This window comes from Desmodus rotundus, chromosome 11 (assembly GCF_022682495.2).
Source record: "Desmodus rotundus isolate HL8 chromosome 11, HLdesRot8A.1, whole genome shotgun sequence".
Taxonomy (NCBI): domain Eukaryota; kingdom Metazoa; phylum Chordata; class Mammalia; order Chiroptera; family Phyllostomidae; genus Desmodus; species Desmodus rotundus.
In genome coordinates, this window is record NC_071397.1 from 30,764,852 (window position 1) to 30,781,078 (window position 16,227).

The 16,227-nt window shown below is 37.5% G+C and overlaps 1 protein-coding gene across 18 annotated transcripts in view; it reads left to right on the plus strand.

Annotated features, from left to right (window-relative positions):
* The window catches only part of RIMS1 (regulating synaptic membrane exocytosis 1), a 412,581-nt gene that overhangs the window by 104,058 nt on the left and 292,296 nt on the right, over window positions 1–16,227 (plus strand). The window lies entirely within an intron of this gene.

The window sequence follows — 16,227 nt, forward strand, 5'->3', positions numbered from 1 at the left end:
ATCTTAAAAAGTTGTCTGAGCTCTGCCCTGAAAACAGCTGCCACCGAGTCTCCAACAAGAGGAGGAAATAATGTTATTAGCCAAAAAATATTTTAAAATATATAGAATACAAAGGGTAATATAGTACCTCCAGCACCATTATAATCAGACTTAGCAACTGTACTCTCAAAATCTGGGAAGGAAAATTTTTAAAAAGTAGGTTGAAAATAGCATCCTAAAGATAAAATGTTTAAAAATACCTCAGTGGGCACTGGTGAGAACAAAAGACCAAAGTTACCAGGGAAGGAGTGTGCGGAAGCTCCTGCCGCACTCACATAATCACATCATCTCCGGCGGGGAAGCCCGAGTGGCAGCCTGCGGAGGTGGCAGTGGTAGAGTTGGACTGGACTGAGCAAAGGCAAAAAGCTTGTGCTCTCAGAAACAAGGTCACTAATAATGCCTCTGGACCCCTCAGAGCTGCGTGAACAGGTAACCAGGACAGAATCAGGCAGGGTGCAACAAAATAGGTTTGGGCAGGATAACAGTGGTTAGCAGATGAAGAAGTTGAAAGTCAAGAGTACAGATAAAAATAGAACTCCCCTAGGCTGCTGTTTACCCTTTCATCCAATGAAAGAGAAAAGCAAAATCCATATCGGAAATCCCGCAAAGGAATAAGGACTCAGTGGAGTAATTGTCCTTGGTCATAGCAGAACCTGTGTGCTTGAAACTCCTAGCCGCCTCGTCTCCTGTGTCTTTATCTCCTGCACAAACAGGGTCACAGATGTGATTTTTAGCCCCTAATGATACATCTGCTTTTAAGCTTTCTGCACAGTAGTTGGCCTACAAGGTGGGCAGATCACAAGAGAATTAGCACGACTCAGCAACCGAAGTAGCTAGAGATGAGGGAAGGCTCAAAAATAGCTCCTAAGGTGATTATGGGGGTGATGGTATTGTGGGTTGGATGTGGAGAGAATGATCTGTCAACTTCCCATGTGTTCAGTGATCTCATAGTCAGATCTTACAGCCCTTTGTCTTAGTTCTCTGTAGGGTATCGGCAACATTCAACCCCTCTGCCTAAACTTTTCCTTCTTGAAAAATACCTCCTTTCCTAGCTTCTATAGCATCAGATTGTAAGTTCCTTAAGGTCAGTCAGTGGTCATGGCTGTTTTCTTCTCCATGGCATTTCACAGAATGCCTGCCTGCTGGCCTGAGTAGATAAATAAAAGAATGAATGAAACCCATCAGCCATCTTCCTATTTCTATTTCTACTGACTCCTAATTTTGAGCTTGCTAAAATTATGAAACACACCACTTTGCTTGTGGGTATAAATGCATGTGTGTGCATCACAAGAATTCACTGGGCTCTCTACCTAAATGATCACTGCTATACTATATCCCAAATGCATGTCTCCAACAAAAGTGGTCAAATATTAATTAGATATTTCCACTTACTCTGTACAGCCTTCTATTTTTAATTAACTGTCCACAATGTTTATTCTCCTTTTTCAATTAAATTTTAAGCAATTTGAAGAATAGGGCCACAGCTCATCCTTCTTTTCTCTACTCCTGAGGAACTAATACTGAGCTGATTAGTCAGTTTTTGCTGATTAATCAATTGCTAGGAGACAGTTTATTGCTTTGAGCCTTTAAACAAATTATTTGTTATTTGAGAAACTTTTTTTTCTCTTAAATTCAGGCAAGTAAGTAGACAGAACAGCCATCAGGCAGGGAAGACAGAGGGTAATACCCTTTTATTAGTTGCCTCTGTTCCAAGTGTCTCTGAAATTCAGGGCCTGTTGTGCTGGAGCAAGGCTCTTTTAATCAACATTTACTTACTTATTCCTCCGAAAACATTTATTGAATATCTACTCTGAGTTTCAGAGTGGGGATAAAATAATGATCTAGACAGATAAATTTGGCCTCTGCTGGCATAGTACATGAGATGAGTGGGAGACAAAAAATATTAAGAGAAGAAGTCAATGAGAAAATTTTAAAAGTTCAGTTCTATGAAGGTAAAGAATACAGGACACATAAATGGGAAGACTAAGGTAGAATTGTCAAGTAGTACCTATTCGAGAATGTAACATTTATGTTGAATCTTGAAGGATGAATAACTAACCATTAAAAAACCAAAACAAACACACGCAAACAAAAAACAGAAGTGACGTCTTGTGGAAAAAGACACAATCTGGGTGTCCGTTCGAGGCTTGTGGGAGAGCTCTGAGTATACTGGGACCCAGGAGGAAGCTGGTCTATCGAATGTATACTGGTCAAGAGGAACAGCGTTGCTAGTCCAGGTTGGAGAGAGATGTGCAGCAAGATTAAAATAAAGCTCCTCGGGATTGGTAAAGAATCTGGATTGTTTGGAATGTGATATGAGGCCCTTTGGGACTTTTTAAGCTAGGGAGTCACATGATCCACATTATCTAAGGAAAGATTGCTCTGTTAAGTTTTAGCATTGTGGGATAAGGCAGTAAATTATTAAAAGTGTTTAGGTTAAATTGTGTATTGTTAGCATATATTTTATGAAAGCCCGCATACCAGAGTTATTAGACTTAGGGTAATTTTGGTAAAGGCAGCCCTGGATTGGGAATCAAAATACCTGTGTATCGATTGTATCTCTCTCTGCCTGTGTAGGTGATGCTGTACAAACCACTACTTTGGTTCTTAGTTTCTTAAACATTACTAAGGTCGATTTTATCCCATTGGCTCTTAAAGTCTGTTCAAGCACTGTAGCTATATAAATCTATTCATTTATTGGTGTAGCAATAACATATACATTGGGCCACGTAGATCTATTTAGAGGATGTCTAGAAAATAACCGCAGTGTTACTGATTCCTATATGGGGACAGCTAGAAAATCTTTGAACACCGGCCTTTGCCTGAGAAAAGCAGCAATGCAATTCGTAAACATTATCTCACACTAAGCACAGGATTTGTAACTACATTATTTAGAGTACTTTTACTTTAAGTCTGATTATTCTAACCTAGTTCTTTTTATTCACCAACTCTCTATTGAGTGTCTAAGGTACACATGAGCTGGAGTGGCTACATAGGTAGAACAAGGCAGAGTGTGTGACCGTCACAGGTACCTAGAGTAATAGGGAAGACAGACGTGGGAACATGTGACGACAATGTAATGGCATTGTTACATAAAAGTATGAACTGAGTACCCTAAGAATCCAGAAGAGAGGGAAGCGGTTTGCCTAGGGAGAGAGCAATAACATTTGTAGACCTAGGTTCAACACTTTTCTTTTTGCCTCAGTTCCTCAATTTCAAATGTTATATGCAATAAAGTAGTCTTGGTGCTATTTTTAAGAATAGTAGCATTATTGAGATATAATTTACATAGTATAAATTTAGCAAGGTAAAGTGTAAATTTCAGTGTTTTTTTATTATATTCACAGACTTGTGCAACTATGGTTAACCATGTAACTGCAGAATATTTTCATCCTCCCCCCCGCCAAGAAAAGCCCATACCTATTAGCAATCACTTCCCTGTATCCCCTGACATCCAACCCCTGGGAACCACTAATTTTCCGTCTCTGAAGGTTTGTTGAGTTTGAGCATTTAATGTAAATGGAATTATAAAATACGTGGTCTTTGCTGACCAGCTTATTTGATTTAGCATAATTTCCAAGGTTATCTCCAATGTTGAATCATGTAACATATACCAATACTCTATTCCTTTTTATTGTTGTGTAATATTTAATTGTGTAGGTATACCATTTTTGTTTAGTCATTCATCTGCTGAGGGAAACTTGGTCGTTTCCACTTTTTTAACTATTATGAATAATGTTGCTATGAATATTCGCATATAAGTGTTGGTATGAACACATATTTTCAATTCTCATGGCTATATAAATAGTAGCATAATAGCTGGTCATGTGATGACTCTGTGTTAAACACTTTGCACACTGGAAAACTGTTTTCCAAAGCATGTGAACCTACTATTATAATCAATCTCACATTTAATGACTGAGGTTTCTGATTTCTCCACATCTTTGCCTTGTCGTTGTCGATGTTTTTATATTATCTATCCCTGTGGGTATGAGGTATTATATCCCTGTGGTGTTGATGGACAAGTCTTAATGAATAATGAAATTGAGCATATTTTCATGTGTGCTTATTGGTCATTGTGTATCTTCTTTGGACAAATGTCTAATCAAATTCTCTGCTTGTAGATTGGGTTATTTCTCTTTTTATTGTTTGATCATGACTGTGAAGGTCATGGTCAAAAAAATTACAGCATAGGTCGCATGTGTCCAGGAGATACATTCATTGCTAGTATGTGCTGAAATGTGAAAAATAAATTTAAAAACACTGCAAATGTGCATTTATTATATTTATATAATAAAACATGTGACTTTTAAGTTTATGTTCAGTTATAACCTAGAATTATTAAACAAAGAAATATAAAAACATAAAAAATAAAACTTTTCAAATAACAGGAACATGGATATTGCTAAAAAAATACAACCAAAAAATGTCTTTACCATTAATTAATCAGAATCTGCAATTGTTGGCTTTGCAAAACATTTCTAACAGTCATTGCAGACAGTATTGCTATACTCAAAACATAAGTATTTTTCACAACACTTGTAAAAATATTTTGATAAGCAACTCATTTTGGATGCATAGCACCTAACACGTCTTTTTCTTTTTCTGCATATCAGGGGAACCATATCTGTGTTGCCGGTAGAATTTCCTTCAATTTGAAATTGATGAAGTTGCAGGTGTAAAGGCTTATGCACACCTGTAGAGATTTCTGAACACTTTTTTATTTGTTCTGACACTAACTGCATTATGAGGCTTCTAATAAATATTCTGTTCCTTATTTTCACATTGCTGTTCAGCATATGAATAGTCTGAGCATTTATTCCTGCAATATTCAGAATTGTGTAGGCTGTTAGGCTATCTTCTGATGTTCCTGGACACATTATATGCACCTATCATTTGGTCCACAGTGTCAACTGCTGACTGTGTTTGGTTGTAATATTCTATTATGTCAGGCTTTTGCAAATATAAATTTATGGCATCATCAAAATGCATACTTGAAACAAAGGCTACATTTCCCCCCCTTTGGGTATATGAGATACAAGTGTGCCATCTGCGCCAAAAGCAAATAAGTTGAATTTTTCAGGCCTGTTTTTAGAAGATACAAATTCAGGAGGTGTTTGGGGTTTATTCTTACACACAGTACCTGCGTGTGACAGTCACTTCTTTTTCAAGTCAGAGGTGAGATTTATACAGGGACCAGCAGGAATAATGCCTGCTTGAGTGTGGTTGGTAGGGTAATGATATGGATAAATGATAATTTATGGTTTTAATTTGAACATTTCACCTAAAATACCATATGGTGTGCTTGAGTGTGATATTATGTTACAGAATTACATGCTTAGGATTTTGTAATAAAAAATTTTGTAATAAAAGGGGGTGTTATTTGTGCTGGGCCCTGTGTATCTGCTGTAATATTATGTCCTGATGAGTAAATGGGTTCTGCAAGTCTTTTGAGTACGTGTGCTGGTTTATCACTAATCAAGTTAAGGACCTTCGGGCTGCTTACTGGCTTGTATTTCAAGATTTCCTGTGTAAAATACTTCTAAATTGATTATAGCAAACATTTTTATACCATATTTACTGGGCTCGGGTGGAATAATTGTCCAAACCCACATTTGCCTCTAAATCCAGGTAAAATTTCATCAACTGTTACATTTTGTCCCATAGAGTAACATAATTTACAATTTTCTACAAGTGTTGAGAAAATGTCTCTCACAGCCGCTAATTTATCCACTTTCAGGTGTTCTAAGCGGGTTTGTCATCAAACCTGATGCAATTATGAATACATCTAAATCTCCTTAAAGATATCATAAGTCTAGGAAGTTCCCCCCACTACCATCTGTAGCCCATAAATCCTGCAAATTTAACCGATTGCTGCAATGTAAACCAGCTAGATATTAGAAGCCTAAATATGCTTTCCATTCAGTTTTGTCTATTCATTTAGCACTTCTTTCTTGTGAAAACCGCTCAAAACAGGATCAATGTATTAATTTGTATATAATAAGGTTAGATCTAAAGTATCATTTGTGATAAAGCAGTTACAAGTTTCAAGTTCTGTCTTGGCATTTTCTGGTTTGCCTGAACTAACGGGAGTTGACACAAAATATTCTGTGAATGTTTTCTAATTTGTTGTCTTATTAGATTTCCCCTCAACTTTGTTCTTTATCCTTTCCAAAAAAATACTCTCCATTCACATCTAATTCATCTTCACTTTTTTCACTAGAAATATCTTGCTCAGTATCTGAATCTTCTGAACGAAATTCCACATAATCTTCATCTTCTAAATCACTTTCATTTTCACATTCGACTCTATCATTCTCTTCATTGGACTCGAGGAACATTCGCTGAAGTTCTTCAACATCTCTTGGATTATCAAATCAATATATCTTTCCAGCCATTTTCAATGGTTAATGAAAAAAAAAACCCCCACAAAACTGACTTTGAAGTTTGTGGGGGGAAAAAAAAACAACTACACCATCACTGACTTCAGAGTTTCATGGTATCTCTCAGATACAATTTATTGTCGACTATTACATACCCTGATGGAACGTGTTATAACAAAACTGATGACTTAAGCTTTATGGCTTAACATTAGTCATGTACAAATGCGCAGCTAGTCATGACCTTGACTTATGCAGCTGATGTATGCATCAATATTTAAGGAAAGAGTTTGTATCTCTCAGATCAGTTGTGACCTCTTCAGGGTTAATCTTTTGTTTGTTTGTTTTATTGATGAAGTATAGGAATCAATGGATTTTTGAATTCTGCACCCTTGCTGAGCTTGTTTGTTAGTGTTCCAAAAAATTTTTTATGGCTTCCTTAGAAGTTTTATTTTTTTTGTATAGATCATATCATCTACAAATGAGAATACTTTTACTTTTGCATATTTCTTTTCATTGTTTCCAGATGCCTTTTAAAATTTTTGTTGCATAATTGTCTGGAATAGATCCTCTAGTACAATTTTGAACAGATGTGATAAAAGCAGACATCCTCATCTTATTCACAGCTTGGGGCAAGAAGTCAGTCCTTCTCTGTTGTATGGTATTAGCTGTGGGTTTTTCATAGATAGCATTTTTCAGATTGAAAAAGTTCTGTTTTATTTCTAGTTACTGAGTGTTTTTTTTTTAATCATGAAGTTTTGGGGTTTTGTCAGTTGCTTTATCTGAATTATTTTTAGATGATCATGCGGGTTATGTCCTTTTTTAACTTAGTATATTGCATTAATTGATTTTCATATGTTAAACCAACCTTGCATTCCTACATTACATTTGGTCACGGTGTACAATCTTTTGTGTAAGTTGCTAGATTGAATTTGTTAGTAATTTGTTGATGACTTTTGCATATATATTCATAAGATATTTTGGTCTGAAGTTTCCTTTATGTAGATCATGCCTTTGTCTTGCTTTTGCTGTCAGGGAAATACTGTTATAATGCTCTCTACTTTTGCTCTTGTTTTCATTATTTCCTTTCTTCTCCTTGCTCTCAGTTTAGTTTACTCTTCTTTTTCTAAGTAAGAAACTAACCTCCCAGGCTTCTGGTTTTCACAGATACTTTGGATCCGAGGCAGCTGGTTTTGAAGGCTACTGTGACACTAGGGAAAGAGGAATGGGAATAGGGCATGTGAAAATACCATAAAGCATACTGTCATCCCAAGATTGAGACATTAATTCTTGAGTAATTTCTTCTTGGATTGTTGATTTTCAGAGTTCTGAAAAAAACTCATTTTTGACAAGTTTGCCAGTGTTCTCATTACTTGAATGGAAGATAGAATTTTTGAAAGCCTACCTCCCCCATTCTAGAACTGCTTCCCTCTGGGGTGTTACTTTAACTGAATTTAAAAGAAGGAACGTGATCTGCAAAATTTTGGCATTGATGGTACATTTATGTGAACAAAAGTTGATGATGTGATGTAGATGGAATTACAATCTTTTTTAAATGGCTCTTAATTGGGAAAAATAAAACATGCTTGATAGTCACGAAGTATGTGCCAGTGACGTGAGACCCTGACAATTTTCATACAGTGGGAATCCTGATTATTTTTGCTCTAATGAAGAAATGCTGATGTTTTCATGGACTTTACTAAAATATTTTATTTTATCAAATGAGTTGAGTCCATTAAGTCTTCAAAAGGATGCCTTTGGACAAAAGTTCCCATGGCAGCACACCCTTTGGGGGTCAGTCGTGGTGGCCTGTGTGACAGACATGGGCAGAGACAAATGCATGGCCGTACCTGCTGAAGGAGAGCAGACTGCCATCCACTTCTGTCAGTGTTCATCACCCTTTGCTAGCCCCGCTCTATGTTAATATTAAAATATTTTATTCAATCATTAACACAGTTTCACTCTAATGGGAGCACATTAAGGCTGAGATATATTTCCAGTCAGAACAGTGGTGGTTGTAATTGTTTCTTTTTGTGATTAAGTGATGCACAGTAGCCACTATGGTTGGCTGCTGAACATGAACTTTGCTTCTTAGATGGTATATAAAGTGCCTCTCTAGATGTGATTTTTTTTCACCATGATTCCAATTAGATGTGAAAAAATCCAAATTCTGTTATTTTATTATACAAAGCAGAAAACTGACATTAAACAGAGGAAGAGAAAAAAAATCAGCATGGTGGATTTTCATAGTGCAGTACACTAATCCAAGAACACTAGGGAAGCCTGTGTGTGTGCAGCAGAGTCAATGGCAAAGGTAGCAGGAAATGAGGCCTAAAAAGTCCACAGCCGCAGGTCCTTGCCATCCCCTGGAGGGATGTTGGATTTCGCCCTGTGTGAAGTGGTGAGACGCTGCAGAGTTTAGCCAGAGAAGTGACATGACTTGAGGAACATTTTACTTTGGTCACTCTGGCTGCTGTGCTGAGCATGGCCATAGAGATGCAAAGTGGAAGCCAGGACATCACTTGGGGGCCATTGCAGTAATGTTGGTGGTAGGCAATGACTTTGATAAGGGTAGTTACCAGGCTAGGTTTTAAAAATTTGTTGGAGTCTGGGTATATTTTGCAAGTGGAGCTCAAAGGATGTCTTTGAAGATAAAATATACAATGTGAGTCAAAGATCATTGTTTCGGGTGGAGGCTAAAAAATGTAAAAATGGAACATCCATTTACTAATTTACGAGCTAGGAAAGACTTTTAAAGGGACAGACTCTGCATATTTGATGTAGGAGGGGGAATGAGTGGGGAGGTTGGAATACCAGGACCTCAGTGTTAAACATGTTAAATGTGAGATGCCTGTTAGACATCACGGATGGAGATGTGGAGTAGGCACTTACAAACACAGATCTAGAGTTGAAGGAACATCTGACCTGGAGGTATATTTGAGAGTTATCAGTGTACAGATAGCATTTAAAGGAGAAAGCACTGGTAGAAAAGAGCAGGGATCCCTGGTGTGAGCCTTTGGGCGTTCTACCATTTAGAGGCAGGAAATAAGGGAAGGAATCCCAGAGTGTGTGGTATCCTGGAAGCCAAGTGCACAGTGTCTCAAGGAACAGAGTGAGCCGATAAGGACTGAAAACAGACAATTTGGTTTATCAATACAGAGATCATTGTTCAATTGGGCAGATAATCTGCCCCCATACGGAGAATTTATTACTTCCACAGGAAGTGTACTCTGTATTTCAGAATGCTAAATGTTTTCATGGGTGGTAGAAAGGATACTGAAGTGGAATTAACAAGAAGTCCTCTGCTGGCTCATTAGATGAGACGGTAGGAACCGAAGGGGACAGTGTAACTCATGCGCTGTGTGGATGCACCACAGAGTTCTGGTGCAACGTGTACAAATTCCATGGCTCTTACTCCAATTTCATGCTGAAAAAGCCATTTTGGATAAATTCATGTTAGAGGTATGAGAAAAATTTGAACCCATGGAGTGAAAATACGTATGTACATTTGGAGAAGAATCAGATTTGTGAGTTTTTGTGTAGCACACGTGTCCTCTCAGAAAATTATTCCTGGCCTTCAATTTAGAATTTGATTTACATATTAAACTAGTATTGTATCTGAGATCTCCTTTATAGGGCATAGCCAACACAAACCATGGTCAGCAAATGAAGTCACTAATATTTGTTGTGTTTACTTGACTTTTTTTAAAAAAAGTGTGGATCAGATAAGAAAATTAAAAGAGGAAAACATGTGAAATTATTTTGTCCTATATAAAGACCCATGCAAGTGTTAGGTTAATTAACTACAGAAAACCCTTTTACATTTTTTTTGAGGGAGTCTGGGATATAGGTAACGTGAAACGGGGAACAAAGTGTGAATTTTGGATTTTGTAGTGTAATTTGAATGGCTATACACCAAAAATTTTGGAAAATTACTTTACCTTGATTATCTGACTAAAGAAGCTAGAAAGCTAATTTAAATACTCAAATAAATTCCCGTCCTTGTTCTCCTCGGATTCTGTGTTCTTAGCTCTCTGGGAGAGAGAGAGTGTGAGTGCTATGTATCTGCAGGGGCACAAGTGGTAGAATTTTATCAGTTTACTTCGTGAAATCTGGTAGTTGTAGCTTTCTTTCCACAGACCGAATTTGCCTATGTTGTCCAGGGCTGTAGTCATGATTTGATGCTCCCCTTTGCCTTGTAGGGTCCCTGAGAGTAGGGTCATGACTTGCCAGAGTTTTCATCCGTGTGCTGAGCTGTACCGAATCCTCCAGTGAAACAAACTTCCTAAGGAGCTCAGGCTCTAAAGACCAAAAACTAGACTTTGAATCTTGGCCACTTTTATGACAAGTTTCTCAACCTTTCAGAGCCTGTTTTATTACTTGAAAATGACAATAATTATATGTATTTGAAATAATGTCTCAAAGTGAGGTCTGTACATAATTCTTACACTCATTAATATGACAATCAATTAATAATTAATAATTACTACTAATAATGTAATGATATTAGGTGATACAATTGGTGTCCTTGGCAGACCATTTCTCCTATCTTCTTTGGAGGCACTGGAAATAATGAAATGTCTGCATTGCAAACCCCTTTTCAAATAGTCTACCAGGGGTGTCCAACCTTTTGGCGTCTCTGGGTCACACTGGAAGAAGAAGAGTTGTCTTGAGCCACACATTAAATACATTGTGACACATAATCACAAAAAGAAAATCTCATAATATTTTAAGTAAATTTAGGATTTTGTGTTGGGTCACTTTCATAGCCATCCTGGGACACATGTGGGCTGCCAGCCATGGGTTGGATACCCTGGCACAGTGGCCAGAGTAAACCTTTATATTAGAATAACAAAACTAAGGGTTTTTTTGTTTTGTTTTTGTTTTCTGCTTAAAACCTATCACTGATTTCTTTGGGGGGAAAGCTCCTCAGTTTGGACAGCCCTCTAAGACACGCTATAAACTTTGGCCTTCACCCACTTAGCCTCTTCAGCTTTGTCTCCCAACACCTATGACCTTCCTTCTGCTGCCTTAATATGCCACCCTGCAGCGTTCCAAGGCTTGCTACTGCTAGGGACCCTCTCACTTTCCTTCCTGGCCTCCATCTCTGGGCAACTCCTGATCTTCCTTTACCTCTCAGCTTGAGAGGGAGCATGACATTTCAACAGGGTCTGATGTTACATGACTGGAGAAGTCATGGATGCTTGAGTCCTCTTCTCATGGAGTTCCCAAGAACAATAACACAGGACAAAGGACTTCTGTCCTGTTTAATGAACCAGCTCTTAGTACCCACAAAGAGGACTTTGGTGAATCAAGTTGGAGAACATGGGTGATATCGAAAAGCAGATGCTCCAAAAGGGGTTCCGAGTCAATTTTCCTTCCCTCCACAAACAGTGAGAGTCTCAGGGATGCTTGACCCCTTAGCGTCATCTCCACATTAAAAAAAATCCCTCACTCGTGGACCAAGGTGAGGATCAAATTTAAAAATTCTAGAAGCAATAAGGCATGAGAGACTCTGTGAATTGGACCCAATCAAAGCTGCAATAAGATCATTGATTTCAACTGTCCTTTCTTATAATCTAATGATAAAGAGGCAGAATTTTGCTTTTCTTTCCATCATTCAATTAGAAGATTCCCCTGCTCCCTTGTTTTGCCAAACAACAGAATCTGTCTGCTTCTGCCCTCGGTCTTCCTGGATGGGTCCTACTGGTGCTCAGGGGAGCCCTTGCCAGCACTGCTCATTGTGGTCTCAGGGAAGTAAGTCTCCTTGCAGGTTCCTGTTCTTCTTTTCCATTAGAGGTAGTGGACCAACCCCTAAAATCTGAGTGCATTCTGCCAACCACAGTGCAGAGGGTCGTGGTGTTTTCCAGGCTTCCCTTTTCCCTGAGCGGTGCCTGGGAGTGACAAGAATGCCCTCTTTCCTTTCTCACCAGGGAACCCAGTCTGATTCCTCTACATAAGAACTCCCAGAAGAACTGGCTTATCGAAACTGTGGCAGCCCAGTTCCTTCAGAGGCAGATGCCAAGATGGGATGAAGAAGTTTTATTAGGGAAAATGCCCAGCGTGAGAGAAAATAGAAAGTCAGAAAAGGCTAGGAGAGTCATTAGATGCAAATCTGATCCCTAGTGAAGGATGGAAGGAGAGGTAGGGAAGGAGAGGTTGGGTGAAAATGTCCTAAATTGCTGTTCTAGTCTAAGGAAGGCTTGACAAGGCCATGAGAGAGCTTTTAAGACAAAATGGGTGGTGAGCTGAGTGAGTACCTTGACTCCTAGAAAGAAGTTGGCCTTTGTATCCTTGCCTTGCTCAGCGATCGACTGGGGACAGCCCATTGGAGGTGCGGTCTCCACATTAGCAATGGCAGATTTTCAGAGCACGGATTTTCAGTTACACTTCCTGCTCCAGCGATTACCACGAAAGGCAACAAAATGCTATAGTAAAGAGAGGGACTCTGGATCTGTACTGCTGTGTTAGTTTTAACCCCAGCTCCGCCACTTAGGAACTGTGTGGAGTTGGGACGTTATTTACCTTCCCTATGACTCCATTTTCTCACCTGTAAAGTGAGGGCAACGACACTGTCTAGTAGTGTTGCTATGATGTTTAAGTGAGTTAATACATGTAAACCTTTAGAAGAGGGCCTAGCACATAGTACGTGCTCAGATACACACTACTAACAGAATGAGCTTACGCAAAGGTACTTAACCTCACCTTGTCATTTTCTTTGCCTCATGATGACAAGGCATATGCCATGTGGCTCTTGTCGAAATTAAATGAGATCGTTTTATGTAAAGCTCCTAGAATGGTGACTGACGTGGGGTAAGGATGGAATAAATCGTAGTGTGATACTGTTCTCAAGTACTAAAGCTATTTTTTCTTCATTTCAAGCTATTCTAGTTCCATCCCAATTAAAGTTGTAATGATTGTGATAGAGTAGATGATTTAGTTCCCTCTAATTTGGCTACACTTGTAAAAACATGTCCACAGATACATAAAGGTTAATGATCTTGGCCCGTCTCACATTACAAAGTGCTGACTCAGTTTGGATTGGAATTGTCTCTTAATTCTTCACCCAACAAGGCTTTAAATGAGACCCTCTTTAAAAAAAGAAAAACTTTAATAAATTTGCTTCCTTCTGTTGAAATTAACACACTCAAATACGTATATCTAAAGAAATTCTCACTTCAGGAAGATATAGTAGAGGCTCTCAGAGTGCTGTTGCAGGGGCTCAGTGTGGAAACTGACGGTTTTGATGGCCAGGACTGGCCAGTGACATACTCAACGCAGTAACAAGGCTTTTAAAACATTTACTAAGCCTATACTATGTTTCAGGTTCTCAGGGGATACAAAGGTGACATAGAGCCTACCCTTAAGGCATTTATCTGGACAAATAGATAATCACAATAGCATGCAGTGAACTCTATATCATGCTTAAGCCCAGACTATCTGGTGAGCAAAGAAAAGACACAGTGTCATTTGGGAGTAACAAAAACAAAATACCCCAAATAACAAGATCAAAGTTTATTTATCTTTCAAGCCCAAAATGGGTGCAGAAATCAATCTGGGAGGTGAATGGCCCTTCACATGTCAGGAGCTCAGACCTCTCTTATCCTGTTCCTCCTCTGTGTGCAGCTTCTTTCCCAAGGTCACTTGCCGTCCGAGGTAGATGCTGGTACATAGTTATTGTGTCTGCTTTGAGACAGCGGGAATAATAGGAGGAGAACGTAAGACATAACCTCAATCGTGAAGGGTAATTCGCAGAAGTTGTGTGTGTATGTGTGTGTCTGTTGACCAGAAAGTGGCTATATGGCCATGCCTATAAGCAAAGGAAATTTGGAAATATTTTTATTCCAAGCCATTATGTGCCAGGTAAAATGATAGGTATCTTAAAATGAAAGAGGAAAAAAATGGGTATCAGGAGACAACTAGCAATTCTGCTATAAAACACAACCCATCTAGGAGTGGGAGTAGAAGAAACTGTAAAGTATTAATAAAATAATATTATTGGTGTGTGACATTTTAACTTTTCAGTTATATTGACATTCAAAAATATTTACAGAACATTCAGTCTATTTAAAACCCATGTAACAAATTTGCAGTCAAAACATTTAAGTTGCTTGCTAGTAAAGACCAAAGGATTTGGAGCCTGCTACAGGTGTGTCTTAGCTGTTCTTCCCATAGAATGGAATTCTGTGTTTACCTGTTCAAACTTGTTGGGCATTATAATTATTACCTTCCCTAAATTTTTACACATAAATGCTTATATGAAAGTGGAAAAGCTTGTGAAGAAAGTAGGTGATCTATCTTTCTAACATATTCCAGTATATCGGAATATATTACTCCAATATATTCAATTGTACATTTTGGCACATATTTGTTGCAATGTAAAACAAAAACTTCATATTTGATGCTTTAGTGTATTATTGTTAACTTCAGGCAAAATACTTACTAATGAGTTCATTAAGCATTAAATGATTAAGTAATTAGTGTTCTGAATGCTCTGTATTATGTAAGAATCCTTGGTGAGTTGTTTTGTATATTCAAGAGGGTTTTAGTCATATTTGATGATATTGGAGATTTTGGAGAGATGAGAACGCTCTATTACTTTTTTCCCTTTAAATTATTGCAAGATAGGCTCACAGCATCTGAAAATTCATGGTCCAACATGTTTGCAGGAACATATTAGGTGCAGATAAAGAGGAATACCTCTAATTAATGAATCCTAACACTGGAGAACAGAGTAGAAAGGAGACTGACTAGAAAGGCAGAGACTTTCTTTTTAATTATATTCTAAATGTAACGTGAAATTCTGAAGGTTGTTTTTATAACTGATAGCAAACACACACACACATCCAGATACCTGTAAATAAATACGTTTTAGTTCCTTCAGTCACATTTGGCTGCTGTAGCCATGCACACGTACTCCCTCTATAGCAACAATTGAGAATTGCAGGCTATTTTTTAAAAGCACAGCTCTGAGTTTGGAATGATTTTGAATGATTTTGCTTTCTGTGGAGAGATTCAACAAAGAAAACAATCTTTGTTTTCTTTGTTCAGCCGTATCTAGGGAGATGTTCGGTGTTATTTAAGTTATCTAATTCTGTAAAAACTATTTTACATCCTAAAAGAGCAAGGACATATTATTAAATATTTGATGTTAATAGCTAACATAAATTTTAGGTTTAATTTGTAACATAGGACAATGTCATGCTTATAGGTTGTAAATAAATAACACAGTATGTTCCTAAGGTAATCAAAGTTTTTCAAACATTTTAAAGTTTTATATAATTCATATACAGTTTCAATAGCATTTTTCACAGTGTTTTGTAGTTGTGGAGTTTGTTTGGTTATTTCATATTGCTAGAATTGCCTCTCAAAAAATCTAGACTTAAAATATGTTCACTGTAGGAAAATATGACCTGATTTGATGCAATATCTTTCTAGTCACTGTTTAAAAAAAAAGAAGAAAAATAGAAACACATCCAGCGATTATGTTATTTGAAATATGTATTATGTTACTTGAACTATGTAGACATAGATAAAGCTTTCGAATCTTTCTTACTTTATAAGGCTTTTGAATTTCCAGGTTATTTGTATTTTAATGAGTCAAGAATTTCATTGATTGAATAAGATAGAATTGTTATATACTATACTATGCAGGTATCTAGTTTGTGTGAAATACTGAAATCAAAATTATGTCATGTTAAATTGTTATACATATATGTACACATATAAAACGTGTGTGTGAATATATAAAAACATACATTTTCTTTATAGATATGTTTAAATAAATGCACCTTATAGTATTTAATAA